General features: G+C 38.6%; 1 protein-coding gene across 1 annotated transcript in view; it reads right to left on the reverse strand.

Annotated features, from left to right (window-relative positions):
- Positions 1-16,495, reverse strand: part of Lifr (LIF receptor subunit alpha) — a 110,074-nt gene extending 93,579 nt beyond the window's left edge. The window contains exon 1 of the mRNA XM_004848594.3: positions 16,362-16,495. The gene's annotated coding sequence lies outside the window, so the exon portion shown is untranslated. The remainder of the gene's footprint in view (positions 1-16,361) is intronic.
- Positions 16,496-17,615: the final 1,120 nt, after the last annotated feature.

Consider the following 17,615-nt stretch of genomic DNA (forward strand, 5'->3'; position numbering starts at 1 on the left):
GGGGAAAAATGTTCTGGCATTTGAGCTTCCTTCTCTGCCAGATTGGTGATCCTGAGAGATGTGTTGTCAGATCAGTAATGGGGACACAATATTGTCCCCATATTGAAACTTTTCCCTGTTTCTTCCTAACTTAGTTCATTTTCTGTTACTATAATAAAACTCCCAAGACTGGGTAATTCACAAAGAATAGAAGTTTATTTAACTCATAGTTCTGGAGGCTGTGAATTCCAAGAGCATAGTGACAGCATCTGTTTGGCATCTGGGGCCTCATGATATGCTGGAGGGTATCACATGGCGAGACAGAACAAGCATGCTAGCATGGCTCTCTCTTCCATTTCTCATAAGCCACTAATATCATCATGGAAACATCATCTTCATGACTTTGTCTAATCTTAACTTTCCTCCCAAAAGCCTCACCTGAAAATACCATTAACATGAATTTGGAGATTAAGTTTCCAACACATGAACATTTGGAAGTACATCTAAACCATAGTCTCCCTGCCCCCATTTCTGCTGGTAACAGTGCTGCTTTGGGGAACTTTTGTAAATCATGTCATTGTAACCTATTATCTGTCTCCAGGGATGGATACATGGCCCAGTCCTGTTCAAGTAGACATCTCTGGCCTCAGTGCCAGTCAAGATTGCTCTGGATCCAAAGGAGATAGAGTTTGGAGATTACTAAATTGGTGATCACTACCTTGTTTCTCATGGAGGAGCTTGCTGAGAATGAGGCAAACATGGAAGAAAGCTGAGGCAAGAGATAGAAACAGATATTGAAGCCAACTTTTGCATGTGTAGCCAAGTACCCTTTACCTGGCCCCAAGCTGGAGAGGTAGTATCCTGACTACCTGGTCTTTCTGCCATAAGAATCTGCACACTATCTTCGCTCTGCATGATTGCTGATAGCATCCTCATCCCCAACACCTTCCCAAAAGCAATTCTTACTTCCAGTTCCTCTGGCCCTGTCAACCAGTAACTAAACTCCATTCTCTCAAAAAGCATGGATGGTTTAGATTTGTAACCAATACATTTGGTTTGCTTAAATCAGTTTGAATTAGGTTTCTGTAACATGTAGCTGAAATGATCCTTATTCTTCATTGGTAGCAGAACTTAAACTTTTTAAAGCAGATTATTATTTTTTTTAAAGAGATAAGAATCCCTTAGAGCCAGGATTTTGAATAAGAAAGGCATTCAAACATGAAAGTACTATTTTGTACATAAAATATTTTGCATTGAAATATCATGACTATAAGCTAAACTGATTTCATTCATGCCTATGGTGTTTTCAAAGAGAACTTTCCATGTTGTCTCCTTCTACTGAAATGGTACTTATTTAAATACATGTCATCATGTGACTGCTAAGCAAATGAGTGGCTTTAGAACAACATCCCCTAATGTTTGGCTGATGGGTCACTTGCATTTATTGGTTGATAACAACTGGTTTCTAATTTAGATTCCTTGGACCCACCTCAGGTCCATTGCATCAGAGTCTCTGGGAATTGAGTCTGGGAATACCCATTTTTGACAAAATTTTAGGTAACTCCTAGATTTAAGAGTTTAAGAGTTTAAGCATCAAGTTATGTTTCATATATATATATTCTTTCTTTTCTCTTCCATTTACCTTCAAGAACTACTGCTCTGACTCAAATAAAAATCTGAGAACATTTCATCATTTCGAAGTCTGACACAGAAAGTGTGTATGTGTCATAAATGAGAAAGGAGCTGGTAATTTAGAGGAAGTATATATTAGTCAACTTTGGCTAAGTGATGTGTGATAGCAAGTGCTTCAAAATATTAATGACAATTTATTTTCTATGCTTTTACATTTCCATCATAGGACATGGCAGAGCACTGGATATCTGAATAAACTTCCTGTGATATAGTTGGTCTTATAGCAGAGGCTGAAAATAATAGGTGAATAACAGCTGTCTTTTGAAGGATCTGCTCACAAGTGACACAGATGAACTCTAGCCACCTTGGCCAAAACAGGTTGGATGACCACTCCTGTGTTCAGTGGAGCAGAAAGGATAAAACATTTATAGAAAAGAATACAAGAGGGAGGAGCAGCAAGCATTTTGAACAGAAATATAATCTACCACATAGGACATTTAATAAAGTAGGTCAAGAGTTTATGAAGAAATAAAAGAAGGAATCTATGGTCAGATAAGCCTAGTACCTGTTATATACTATACTTATCTCTACAGCTATATTATGTAAATCAACATAAAGGCTCTCAGAGTCAGAAAAAAATTTTAAAAGTTTAGATTGTTTAACTTCAAGTTTCCAAGCTTTGTTCCCATGGAACATTTTTCAAATACCATATCAATATACCACAACAATTTGAGATGCCCTAGCCAAGGAATTCATTTGTATAATGAACACAATAACATTTTCTTCTAGTATAAAGCATGCATGTGGTACATTCCCCATAGAATATTCCATAATACACTCTGTATAATTTTGAGTTACTCATATGCAAAAAATTCTTGTAAAAAACTTCAGGAATTCTATTAAATAAATATATTTATTATATTCTAATATCTTTATTATTATTCTAACTAGTTATAGGCTGTTGAAATTTAATAGTGTTAATGGAGAACACATAAGAAGTGAATCTAAAAATCTGGTTCTTCCAGGTAATGGAGATTTCCAGCAGAGATTTTACTTTCAAATTCTTTCATTACCATGTTTGGAATTATGCAATTCCTGCAAATTAAAGCAACACCTCCCCCCTATTTTATGGGAACCTGTTATTTTAAAAGTTCATAAGCAGTTCTGGAGTTATAAATAAGCACTCAAGTCTGAGATCATCAAGATGTTCATGATGTACACTTCGCATGCAGCTATGAGTGGGGGTTCTTGTTTCTCAGTCATCCTGGCAGGAGCATACCACAGGGGTGGCTGTGGTTACCTCACAATTCTTCCAGTTTGAAGTCATTGAGGATGACTATCTTGAAAATCCATCCTCTATTCTCTGACACCTTCCTCTCTTTTATCACTCTCAGTTAAAATTTCCCAGGATCCTCCTTCCAGATCTACTTCTTAGATGATGGAGTTGCTCTAATTTCTGTTCCCGATGTTCTTCTCAAGTTGCTCTCCATATATGCCAAGGTGAATTAATCCACTCTCTACCCTTCTCCCCCAGATGGATCTGTCTCCACTCCATGTTTCTCTTGAGCTTAGGGACTATATTCTGGTTTTGTTTTTGTTTTTGTTTTTTGAGACAGGGTCTCACTATGTAGTTCAGGCTGGCCCATGCTGGCCTCATACTCACAGCAATCATCCTGCCTCAGCCTTCCCAGTGCTGAGATTACAGGGATGGATGACCACACCTGGCTCAGAACTATATTCTGATAGCCAATAGGTAACCTCTACCTGGTGCTGCACATTTGTCTCAAACTTAATGTATTCCAAATTCAACTCTTCATTTTCCTCTCCAAAACTGCTTTTCTTGCATTCCTCATTTACATTAATGGTACCATCACCTGTTCTGCATCTCAAGTTTAAAAATGGGGCATTATCTCTGGTCTCTCTAGTTCTGTTACCCCTAATCTCCAACTCATGCCCCCTTTGCTCATACCCCCTTCACATGTCTCTTTTGCTCAGATGCTGCTATGTACCATAGTGGTGATAGGGTGGATTCAGCACCCAGACTGCTTGGGATGGAGTTCTGACTCTATCACCATTTATGGTGTGGCACAGTGAAAAAAGCAAGCATTCCCATATCTACCACATAGGATTATTTGGAGGATTATTTTAGTTACCAAGTAACTAGTATAGTTACTAATAGTTAGTATAGAGTATGTGCACAATAAGTGGTAGTTGTTAATGATATAACTATCAGCTGATTTTCCTGGTACTGGTTTCTTTCTACTCCTCTTAGGATCATTTTTCAAAGAGACAAACTGTAGTTAAAGATTAAAGTTCAACATTTTTAGTAGGACATTTAAGACCCTTCAAAAATCTGTCCCCAAGATACTTTTCTGGCTTATTTCTAACTATCTATTCTCTAAACGCTGAAGTTCTTGCCATTAAACATTTTGTCTTTTTTTAACTTTGCATTTATTATGTATGTTAGTCAGCTTGTCTAAGGTATGCTGCTGTAACAACTGTCCCCATGTCTCAGTGGTTTCAACATCATAAGTTTATCCCTTGCTTGTATTAAAGGTTAGATGCAGGTCAGCCTCAGCTCTACTCCAAGAGTCTTTATTCTGGAAAAAAATCAGAGCAACCTCTTCCTGGAAACTGTTTTCTCACATAGCAGCAAAAAAGATCAGATTGGATTGTTGTGATAGATCGTAGCAATATTTAGATTTAGAGCTTTTGGCAATGATTGGATCATGAGATTAATGGGCCATTGGAAGGTGGTGGAAACTTCAGGTGGTGGGGCCTAGTTGGAGGAAGTAGGTCCCTGGGAACATGGCCCCAGAAAGGTATATGGTGCCGCAGGCCTTTCTCTCTCTTTCTTTCCATCTCTCCCTCCCTTTCTTCTTCCTTCTTTCTCTTTCTGTCTCTCTATCCCTCTCAATGGCCATGAGGTGAGCAGCTTTGTTCTACCATGTACTCCTTCCCACAATGTTCTTTCTGCCTTGCTACCACCTGGACAGCTATGGAGCCAGGCAACTATGAACAGAAACCTCTGAAACCTGAAATAGTAACAGAAAAGCTAACACATGGATCTGAAAGGTTTTGCTTAGAAGTAGCAGAAAACATTTCTACCAACATTTTATTTTGGCCTAAGGAATTTACACTACCAAATCTTACCTTAATTGGATCATAGAAATATAAACCTATCACACAGAGGTAGAAGGAAGAATCAACAACAATAATATAATCTTTCATAGTTTCTTGCATTTGAAGTGCTACCACATGTCCCTCTTTCTCCCTGCTTTGAAAGTCTGCAAAGCTTCATTATCACCTCTATTGTAAGGTTTTACTTTGGCCACCAGATAGAGTTAGCTCATTTCTCTGCATTCTTTCAAAACTCTGGCCTTATTTCTAATAAAGTGCTTATCACACTCTACTAAGAGTATCTGTTTACATCTCCCTTGTGGGTAAGGATCATTTCTTGATTTCTATCTCCCTGGTTCCAGGCATCTCAGAACATGTTGACAGGATGAATGAATAAGGCAATTTGCTGCTTGGCCATTCTCAGGCAGAATTGGGAAGGCTTTTCTGCATAAGCAGTGGTAGGTGACCAAGTAACTCCTCCATTTAGGAAGAGAGGAGATACAAAGGCTAATGAAAAAGCTGGTTAGTTTTCTTCTCCATGAATACCAAATACTTATGTCATTTTTTTTTTATTTTGCCCTCAGCCTGTTGCTATGTACCAAGAGCAAATACCTTGAAAAGATTGTTTGTGCATACAGCCATAGGCTCTAAGTGTATACAATATTCAAGTGCAAACAGATTATGTCCATTTAGTGTCTGTTGAAACTTTGCTTCAAATCAGGTGATCTATGAAGAAGGCAAAAACAGCTGGATTTTTTTGAACCATAAGTGAAGTCTCATCTTTGGAGACCTTTTTGGAAGATACTAAATCAAATCTTGGGGTGTTCAGTTTTACTTCCAATGTATTGCAAATTCATCCCACACCCGGGTTTCTCCAGCACTTAGTTCAACTGTTTGTTACATCTTAATTGCACTTTAGTCCACCCTTTACTTGATTTCCCTCTGCCAAGAATGCCCCTCCTCATTCCTTTCTCAGTCCCACTATGGGGCATCACTTTCCTTCTAAACTCTCTCCCATCTTCTGTTTCACCATCCTTCAACAGGGCTGAGCCCAGTTTCACAATGTTTTTGTCTCATGCCTGTTTGCTCACATCCCATTGTTAATATACACAGTCCTAGACTTATGATGTCTTGACTAATGATATTTCAACTTTATGATGGTACAAAGTGGTAAGCATTCAGAAGATATTATACTTCCAGTTTGGAATTTTGGCCTTTTCTTGGGCTAGTGATATGCAGTATGAACTCAGAGGATGCAGCAAAGTGGCAGCTCCTACTGAGCCACACAATCACAAAGGTAAGCCGATACTCTCCACAGCTAAGCTCTGATGTTTGACAAACATATTAAGTTCATTTTTTCAGGACTTCATCCTATTGTAAGTGGAGGATCAATGCTTATCTGTTTATATGTCTGCTTCCTCTTAATGAGTCCTTTGAGATCAGGCTCTTCAGTGTCTATTTCTTCTCTATGCTCAGAGCAGACTGTCTGGCACATAAGTAAGGTGCTCAGTTAATACCTGTTACATTGAGATGCTATTGGACTGCAGGCAAAAATTAAAGATTTATGCATTTTGTGGTCAATAATATGATCTGGTTTTCTAATGTATGCTAATATTTTCATGATTCATAAATAATGGAGTCTTTTTAGCATTAACTAAAATGTTAATTTTTGTTAATTATGTTTCATGCAAAGCTTTTTGGAAATTAACCAATTCTCATGAGGACTCATTTGAATATTTTTTGGGAAAAACGTTTAACCAAAAGCTCAAGCTACAAAGGCAAAAATAAATAAATGGGATTACATTAAACTGAAAATCTTGGGGACAACAAAAGAAAAAAATAAAATTAAAAGACAAACTGAGGACTAGGAAAAACCATTTTCATATTACATATGTGATAAAGGGTCAATATCCAAAATTTACAAAGAACTCTTACAACTCAAGAGCAGAAAACTAATTCAGTTAATAAATATATGAAAGACCTAAGCCAACATTTCTCCAAAGAATACTTATCAATGGGCAGCCAGGATGGGAAAAGGCACTCACCATCACTAGTCATCAGGGAAATGCACATTAAAGCAGTAGCTCCGTAAGATACTACCCCACAACCCATTAAGATGGCTGTTATCAAAAGATCAAGAAATAACAAATGTTACCAAGGATCTGAAGAAAAAGGAGCCCTATACATTTGGTGGGAGTGTAGATTGGTGCAGTCATTCTGGTAAACATTATGAAGGCCCCTAAAGAAATTTAAAAATATAACCACTACCTAACTCAGCAACCCTTTTTCTGAGTATATACACCTAAAGAAACAGAGATCACCACTTTGTAAGGAGATCTACATTCCCACGTTCATTGCAGTATTATTCATAATAGCCAAGAAATGGGAACAATCTAACTGTTCATCAATAGACACATGGATAAAGAAAATGTGTATAATATAATGTATTATTCAGCCTTAAAAAAGGAGATCCTGCCCTTTATCATACATGGATGGATTTGCAAACCATTATGCTAAGGCCAGACCAGAAAGAAAAATATTACATAATCTCACTTATATGTGGAATCTGGAAAAAAGGTTAAACACATGTCTTAGTTACTTTTCTCTTGTTGCTGAAATAAAATACCTGACATCAAAGTTAAAGGTAGAAAGGTTGATTTAGCTCACAGTTTGTGGAGGTTTCAGTTCATAATTGGGTGGGTCCAAGGGAGGATGACACATGGCAGAGGGGCAACAGTTCATGGAGGTGGAACACAGCAAAAACAACAAGGGACAACCACAGCTCTTTCTATCCCTTATATCTTATCCAGACTACTTATGGTGTGTAGCACTCACAACCTTAATCTTAGTGCCCTTGAGCCTAGCATTGCTCCAAGAATTAATCACACACTCTAGATTCAGTCACCTCAAAAAATGTCCCACCTATGACTGCATGAGGCTTTGTGGGGACATCTAGACACAAGCCATAACAACACATATAGAGATAGAGAATAAAATAATAGTTACTAGAGGAGGGGGTGAGAAGGGGTGGAAAACTGGGGAAATGTAGGCCAAAGGATGCAACACAGCAGATATGTAGGACGAACAAGTCTTGAGACCTAATGTACAACATGTGTTAACATGACTAAAGTTAATAAAGTTATACTGTACTAGGGATTTTTGTTAAATAAGTAGATACGCTCTTCTCTGAGGCCCAAACAAGTAACTACGTGATAATGTTAATTTGCTTTACTGTAGTAACCATTTTACCATCTATATGTATCTCATAACATCATATTGCAAACATCAAATATACACAACAAAATTTATCTTTATAAAAGAAGATGCTTTGAAAAGAAATGTTCTTCATAGGGTATTATATAGCTAAAAAAATTAGAAACTATCATAAATCTTTTTGTTATCACTGTCACAGAAAAGTGAAAGCTTCACTCAGATCCCTAAATTAAAGAAAGCTAGTTTAAGTGATACATGCTTTAGAAAAACAATTCCACATGCTAATTTAACCAGATCTTCTAAAAGAAAACAAGCCAAGTGCAAATTGCATCCATTTAATTAGCTCAAGAAGAAAAATTTCAGTTTTGGTGAGTGTACTACACATTATGTAAGAGATCATTAGTGTCAGAGAAAGAAGAGGAAGAAGAGGTTGTAATTAAAGCAAATCTTCCCAGAGCCCTGGATTGCATGAGAAATATGGCCAGAATAAGCAACACTACTGACTTTTGCCAGAGTCATGTTTAGAGGTTACTTTATCATAGCCCTTGCTTTAGAAACATAATTTGAGCATAGAAGGGCTCCCAAAGTTCAATGATCCCCATGTGTTTCCCATTAGGGGCAGAGGAAGAAATGCTCTGGTGGCTTCTGTAAGTGGGAGAGAGTGAAGATTTTCAGATTGCTTTTTACTTGGCAAAAAGTCTACATGCCAACCTGGACACAAGGAAGGCCTGAATAGTTATAAAGTACAGGGACATGTGGGCATCCAGGTGAACCACTGGCAGGGGTCACCCAGTCTCTTATCTTCTTTCTGTTAGAAATGCATCTAGCTGGCCTAAAATGGCTATCTTATTCAAAATATCAATGATTTTTCAAATGTACGGGAGTGGCAACATATTATCAATGAGTTCTTTCGCTAGCTAAACAATTACGGATTTGGGAGCTGCCAGAAATGGCTTGTCAAATCTTTTATTCATCTACTGCTTAACAAGAGAGCATGATTAATTCTTCCAGGTCAGCAACACCCACCCACCCCCTCCCCTGCCCTGCTTCTCATCTGCAACTAGGATAATATAAAAGCACTAACTCAAGTGCTTATCACTGCTAGTTATTCCCTGTGAAATAAGTAGATATTTACCTGAGGGTACTGGTACAAGCTTTTGATTTTCTGTTAAAAGGAGATGGATTCCTCTCTTTCCTTGAGCTTTGAAAGCAGAAGTGATGCCCTAACTAGAAGCCAACATCTTGGACTAAAAGGCACTCTTGAGGGCCCATGAGAAAGATAGAAGAACCAGGATCTGCCGTGGCATCATGATCTGTGAACAATGCCAGCACCCATCTAACTACGGTGTTCTGTAATATGTAAAAAACAATCTCCTATTTGTTGAAGACATTGCTTTTGGAGTTTTCTGTTACTTGTAGCCAAATGCATCCCTCACTGATACACCAAATCTACTGGTAGAAGAAGCCAGAGTCTTGGGATACTAAGAGTAAAGGAATAATACTTTGGAGAATGTATTCCAGTTTTGTAGAAAGTATTCCAGTTTTCATTCCCTTTCTCAAATGTCCCCCATTGCTCCCTTCTCACACAGTTTTGGGCCAGCCTTTAAAAATAGAATTTAAAATATCACCCTGACACATGGCCTACCACCTTCTTTCTTCTAACATATGAAAGTTCTTCCAACACTAAGAATCATTACTATCCTGCCTGTGTTAGATTTCCAGTAAAGTTTATAATGTAAGAGACCTGATAAGTTGAAAATAAATTATACATTTATTTAAAACAGTATAATGCACCAATGTTGGTGTAACCTAGTTTCTACTATGAAAATCCTATTTTAGATTACAGCTGTAAGTAAGGTACTTATCTTTGATTATTCAGGGAGAAGATTCATATGTAAGAGTTTCATGTGGACTCCATAATTATCTTTTGTAAATTGTGTTTTTATGTGATATTCACTGTAGTCATTTTCCAAGTGCTAACATGTAGATTCCCATAGGCATAGCTCATATTTCTATTTAAAGAGAAAAAAGTCTTCTAAATTTGTGACATCTGATTGATGGATTGGGTTATGGATGCCTGCACCTGGTACACAGCCAGACTCCAGGGTTCTGGAAACATACAATTATACTGGATCCAACAGATCAAAGTCCTGGCTTCAATTGTAGGCTTGGGACATTATTTCATCTCATTCTGCTTTAAAACTTTAATGGTATTGAGAAGAATGGATACCAAATACCAGATTATTTATCTTCTTTTTACTCTCCCATTTAGAGATGTGCCCACCAAAGAATTTAGAAATGAAACAAATTTATCACTTAAATATTTGCATCATTAACAACAGCCAACACTAAGACATTTGCCATGGCCAAGAATTATGTTAAGCACTGTACAGACATCATCTCCATTTTTTATCAGTCTACAGAGGTAGATAGGGAGGGTTTCACTCAACCATTAGTGTGTTTTAGGAGGAGCCAGGGGCTAGATTCTGGGATGTAGCTGTGAAAAAGATAAATCTCATATCCCCACTTCACTTGAGCACTAAGCTCTGCACAGATGGTGACATCTCAGAGTCTGCTGAGGGAAGAGGCATTGTGAAGCAATGGGTACGAAAAAAGAAGGCAACTAAGGTAAGCCTTGTTATTAAGGTTTATGAAGGCAAAGGGGGTGGTGGTACTGATGTTAGGAGTGAAAATCATTGCAGACAGATGATTAAGTTGCTGTTGGAGGGGCCAGGGATTTAACTCAGTGGTTCTGCTGCTTGCCTCACAAGGACAAGGTCCCAAGTTTGATCATCGATACCAAAAAAAAAAAAAAAAAAAAGATGCTGTTGGACAACCCAGGAACAAAAATATGTCAAGTAGCAATTCTGACAGACTGAAAATGAGGCCACTATTTTTGGAGCTAAGAGAACGTGTGAGAGATAAGACTAGTGAGACAGGCAGCTGGCAGATCCGGAGGGCTGTGGTTGGGACATTATCCTAAATACAATGCAAGGGCATCTACAGATAGTGGTGTGGATGACTATGTGGGCAGGGATGAATTAGCGAGAATGATCAGATTCAAACTCAGATTTAAAGAAATTAAGTAACTTTGGCTGAAGACGCTTAAAGCTCAAATTTCTTAACCCACAAATCTCTCCCATCTTCCAATTTTAGTAGTTTTGTCTCAGTCAGGTACATAAATACTATCAAATCCATCGAAGGACAGTCCAGTTAGGACATATCCGAGTTAGGGGTAAGGTTTCCAAAGGTCTGGCCTAGAGCTAGGCCTTACCTTTTATTCCTTTTCATTGGCCACTTAGAATTGGGAATCTGTTTCTGACCGCATCCATTTATACAGGTCTCGAGGCCCATTTTGAACGATAGCAAAGTTTTGTCAAAACAAAAATTAAGGCGACTAGAGAAGCCATTCTTCTGCTGGCAAAATCCTCATTGGTCAACTTAATGCTGACAATGCTAACATGTAGGCGGGCACCCAGCTACAGGTGAGTAGACTGAGGTTCTGTAAGTTAAACCATTAGCACAAGGTCTCACAGAAAGTTCTAGCCTGGTAGGCCAGAGTCTGTCCTCTGGGAAGCCAAACTCTTGGCCACACAGCTATGCAGTTCTTTCTGATCAGTACTCCTCCTAGGAAGAAGACAGGGGAGAAAGAGAAAGAGAAGTGAGGGGCTTACAGGAAATGGCTTTAATATAAAGAACGCTGGATGCTGGATAGCATTCCTAAGGCTTTTAATATTCTTAACCCATCTTCTTGGTACAAAGGCCTACAAAAGCCAATGCTACAGATAGGAGAAACAAATTTTTCAGTTCTAATCAAACTGAAGTTATTATTTTATTTAATTTTAAATGCTATATCCCATTAGAATTGTTACTAGAATATTCAGTTTGGCTAAAATAAAGAAAGAATAAAACACTCACAAAATCCAGAAACCATATTTGCTGGATTTTTGAAGATCTTCTTAAAAAAGTCTTTGATCTCAATGGATTAATCAAGAATATTCCAGATCTTGTCCTTTTGATCTTCTGAAAGGAGTGGCTTTCCCCATGGGGTAAATGTCATATTCAGATATGAACTTGTACTAAACGTTCTCTTTAGAACTAGGCTTAATCTAGAAAACTAGGAAATGTTCTGAACTCTTCACTGTTTTCCAAATCATCTGTCTGTAGTTAGTAATATATACATTCTACCTAGCAGACTAGAATGGATCAAAGAATGCATATATTTCTTAATATTTACGATCTTTTAACATTAAGGAGCTCAATGATACTGACCTCATTGTTGAAATTATATTCTTTAGGAAATTGCCTTATTTAAGTATAATGTAATCATTCCTCTCATTTTTTACAAGTTAACTATTAATCTTGTTAGATCATGTTTAAACAAGCAATAGTAATCATAGCATTATACTTTAAAGAGCTATGAATATTACAGTGTAATATTCTGTAACAAAAAGAACTGAATTGGTCCAAGTATTACTTATTAAAAATAATGCAATTTTACAACAGTTCTCAAATAAATGATAAATTACTCAATTTAAACAGGCAAAAACCTATTCCTGAAAATGCTATAAAATCCAAATCTTGTGTAATTAAATCCAAAAAAAGAAGACAAGGGTTAAGTATAAGACTTGATAACCTTATTCCATTAAAGAACAGCACATGGGAAACACTGAAATGGAAATTATAGCATTATTAAAATTTATTTCTCAAATTAAAGTATGAATATCAAGGAGTCAGAAGGCAAAGAAAAGAAAGTGTGTGTGTGTGTGTGTGTGTGTGTGTGTGTGTGTATGTCCTTCTCTATTTTGTCCTCAGGCAGGAAGAAGCCTTATCACTTAGTAATGGAGTCCCTAGAAAGAGAAAAAAGCCCTGAGCTAAATCTTCTAGGTTGGAAACTTGGACTAGAGGAAAACTGTTTAGGCAGTTGACTGAGGACAATTGGCTCAGACTCTCCTTAATTGTGAATCCATTATTTCACTCTGAGGTAAGTCATATTTTAGTTGTCATTAGCAAATCATTTAGCTTGGAAGACTAAGTGGCAATTATGTGCACATTAAAAGTTCCAGAATACTAATTTTACTTTAGCTCAGCTCGTGCTTTTTTAATGTATGTACAAAGATGTCCTACTGCTTATGCAACAGAACCAGGCATTTAACTGGCCACTCAAATGGGCATGCTGGGCAGAGAAGGCTGGCGAGGGAGCCCACACTGAGGCTGGGACTCAGAATTATGCTTTAGTTTTTCATCTGCTTGTGGAATGTAGAGTTTGGCCTTACCAACTATGTTTATTTCTGTTCAAAGCACTGGAAATAAAAGGTTTGTGCAGATGTTTTGAGGAACCCTATAGACTATTCACAAACTTCTGTGGTCAGTGTAGCCACCAGAGTCAGGAGCAATGACTCACTCTAAACTGAGTGTTGCTTCTTCTTAAAATATTGTTTTGGACTTATTCTCTGGAAAGTTGGTGTGTTCATTACAAATATTGCTAGGTGGGGGAAGGGGATATTGCACATGGGTGGAATTATGTGAAATATTATCTGTGGCCAAATTTCATTTCAACTTTCCTAGTTATTTCTAAGAATATGCTTGACCTAAGAAGAAATGCAATCTGAAAACACCTCAAATTTGTGTATATGGTCAAAACCCTGAATTCTATAAAAGAGAAGCTGAGTCTGTGAGAGATTAAGTGATAGGGCCAATGTTATTAGTTTGTTGGTGGGACAGATGTGCTTAGAAATAACTCCAGCCATCTAAGAGCTACAATTTGTGACTCCTTACCTCTATTCCTTGCTGAATCTTAGATGTAAACTTTCAATTTCTTTTGATGTTATTGTTTCTTCTCCCATTTTTTATACCTTGGATATGGTGCCCTGGCATCTCAAATGGCATGAATTAGCCCCCCAGCCATCACTTTCAATTATCACCAGATGAAGCATTAGTTACAAAACTTTGCTCTGTTTCCTCAGGGCACAGAGTTTGAAGAGTTTTGCGCAGTTTTCAATAGAAGGAAAGCTAAAAAGGTACAGACAAGCAACACTAAAATAGTTTCATAAATTAAAGAAATTTTACAAGACATGTTAACATATAAGAAAGAACTACACATGTGCATATTTGATGATAATAAAATATGAGTAACTTGAGAGCCAGTTGTTCCAGAAGGGTCAGGAGGAATCATCTCATTCTGCATAGTCAGAGAAGACTCACAGAGAAGGGAGAATGTCAAGCTTGAAGGTAGGAGGAGCTTATGAATTCTACCGCAATGGGAAAAATAGCAGGGGTAAAACCTTAAACTTGTGTTGTCCAATATGATAGTCATTTTGCCACATGGGGGCATTTAAATTTAAATTACTAAAGTGAAATAGGATTTAAAAATTCAGTTCCTCTGTACTATGAGCCACTTTCAGCCAGTGGCTGCTGCAGGGGACTGCACAGATGTGGAACATTTGTGACATTGCAGAAAGTTCTTTTGGACAGCGATAGCAGCAGCAGCACGGAAAGAGGAGATGGTTGGGTTGATAGATGGGAGGGGGGCATAAGGTGATTGCTGTGGATTAGATGTTTGGGTCTTCTCAGATCATATGCCGAGATCCTAACCTTCTAGGTGATAGTGTTAGGAGGTAGGGCCTTTGGATGTGATTGAGGCAGGAGGGGTACCTTCATGAATGGGATTAGTACCCTCATGAGCAATGCCCCATAGAGCTCTCTCCATTTTCCCATGAGCTGACACAGGGATAAGACAGTCTAGGAACCAGGAAGTAGCCTTTATCTGATCCTGAGTCGACCTGGTACCTTGACCTTGGACTTTCCAACCTCTAGAACTGTGAGAAATAAATGTTCATAGTTTAATCCACCTGGTCAATAGAATTTTTGTTATAGTGGCCCAAACAGAATTGGGTGGAAATGTTTACCAAGAAAAAAATGGACTAGATAAAGGGAAACAGGGAGATGGGATATATTGAAATGTTTCAGGGGAAGACCTTATGATCGTGATTGGACTAGATCTTGGACTCAAGGCATTAGCTAGCTGCTGTAAGATCTTTGTTCAGTTTTAAAAGTGGTGCCCTTCTGGCAGAAGTATCTGTGATTTTGGCTGGTGGATATTCCCTTCTGCAGACAAAAAGTATACCTTTCTCAAAGCAAAGGAGAAAGTAATAAGATTAGTTGTTGCCAGGGCCTGTGGAAGGGGAAGGATAGAGGAAGTTTTGATTAGGTGCAACACAGGGTATTTTTTAGGGCAAGAGAACTCTTTCTGTATGGTACATACATGTCATCATACATTTGTCAAAATTCATAGAATGTATAACCCAGAGAGAACCCTGGAGTGCACTATGGACTTTAGTTCTTGTAAACTATCAATATTTACTCATCAGTTGCAGCAAAAGCATCACACTAATGCAATGTGTAAATAGCATCGAACTCTGAGAGTGGGGTGGAAGTGGGGTAGGCAAGGTTATATAGAACTCTGATTTCTGCTCAGTTGTTTTGTAAATCTTAAACAGCTCTAAAAACTAAAGTTGATTCATTACAAATGAAAAGGAACTGTTTTCCACCAAATATTTTCAGATGCTAAGAATTTTCACTTTCACATAGTGACATGATAATGAAACACATTATTCTAGTTCAGCTGGTTATCTAACTTAATTATATGTGTTTACATGAATATTTCTCATATAAAAAAACAGTGTGCCTTTCTCCAGGTATCCACAGCACAGCCTCCTTCCTCAAATGTCTTTGTGCAATGTGTAGACTGAACAACTGTACACTATGGTTCTCCTGGGACCCAATCCATTACTACTGTGGGTCTCCAAACAAAAGCTGTGTGCTTAGTGAGTGACAGAAAAGGAGAGGCATCTCTGTAGGGTGCCAAGGACTGACTAGAGAAAGAGTTTGGCTCAGAATATGTAAACCACGTGAGAAATAATGTCCTATAGGTTTGGAGTGAAGAGCCAAGGTCAGAGCCCTAGAGGCCCTCAGAATTGACGTTAAAGTACACTTGACTTTTGAGTTATGACTGGCCTGACATACGAAGAACTTGGGTTATGACTGGAATTTTAGTTGTAACTTACCACCAAAGTCTTGACTTATGACCAAATGCTGGCTGCTTGTGCTTCAGATGGTCTCAGATACAGATTTAACCCTTGAAGAGTTCTGGAAGGAACATTACAACATCCTTTCCTGTGTGAGGTTGAGAAATCCTGGGTCAATGTCTCTCTAAGGACACTGAGATCTGCCTGAATGCAGGAGACTTTGAAGGCTGTGTAGAGGAGCCTGAGCCTTCAATTGACCAATTTAAGTTACAACCAGCACTTGTGAATGAATTGAGTTTGTAAGTCAAGGGTCCACTGTAGAGGTAAAAGACATCTAAAGGAACAGAATCAAAACCTGCAGTGAAGGAAGCACATCTCAGCCATGTTTACCTGGAAAGCCATCTTAGCAGGGTAGCAGGTCCTCATCTGAGCCAGAATCAGGAGTGGCTGGTGGTCCTGGCAAACGCAGTCCTGGGCAGGCTCTGGGAGAGAGGACAAGAGTTTGAGGAGTGCACACTGGGAGGCTGGCTATATATATGGCTCAGCCCAGGGGCTGGAGGGAAAGAGGAGAAGCGGAATGCATCCCAGCAATGCCTGGAATGCATCAGCTGTGCAAAACAAAACTCCTGGGAAAACCGCACGTGTCTTGGCTTGTGGTTCAAGGAAGTAGTAATGGGATAAAGAGTTTTTGCATCCAGGCCAGGAGTGGGAGCCCATCCCAGGGCAGGAGTTAGGGACCTGCATCTGACGTCAGGATGAGAGGAATTGAAGGGCCAGCCTAACCTTCTAGTATCAGAGGAATCCTGAAAAGAACCACCTGCCACAATAGGTAACCTAAGTAGCCAGCTTCACGGAATGCCTGTAAAGGAGAGCTGAACTGTGATATGGCTCAGTTTTAGCCACTAAGGGAGCCTTTCCAGAGCAGAACTGAATTTGTGGAAAATTTCTATTCTTCCTTTTTAATAGGCCAGAGCTTTCTTGAGCCTGGTGTTTAGACCACTTGTGTCCAAATCACCTGCAGATACTAATTAACCCTTGAGGGCTTTTCTGGTCCACCATAGAACCAGTGAATCTGCATCTCTGGGAATCAGGTTGGGAAACTGCATTTTAATCAGCTTCCTAAGCGATCCTTCTGTATAGCTGTACACTGAAGTCTGAGGATTATGGAAGCACAGCAGTGATTCTCAAGGTTTGGGGGCATCATAATCACTTCCAGCATGTGTTAGCATATAGATTACTGAATTTCTGATTCAGCATCCAGGGTGGGGCCTGTGTATTTACACAGTGAACTAGGGTCCACACTTTAAGAACAAATAAGAATTTCTTTTTACTTGGCAATTTCTTAAAAGCTCAGAAGTGTAAAATCCCACTTCTTATTCATCTCCATAAATGAGCCAGCTTCCAGTTGTTCAGATGACTAACACCCCTGACCTCTTTTTCACCTTATTAGATAACTCATGGTGAGGCCTTAAACTGACAATACCAAAAGGGATTTCACCTGGCCAGCACTAATCTTGTACTGTTCTGGCTCCAAATGTTTATGTTATCATCAACCTTGTCCTTCCTTCATGTTTGCCAGTAACCTGTTCTACATCATGTCATCCTGAGCTTCACAAACCAAAGGCAGCCTCTACTTTTGCTTGT

The sequence above is a fragment of the Heterocephalus glaber genome, unplaced genomic scaffold (assembly GCF_053883595.1).
Source record: "Heterocephalus glaber isolate CG9 unplaced genomic scaffold, H.glaber_assembly_v1.0 deba00001538, whole genome shotgun sequence".
NCBI classification, from domain to species: domain Eukaryota; kingdom Metazoa; phylum Chordata; class Mammalia; order Rodentia; family Bathyergidae; genus Heterocephalus; species Heterocephalus glaber.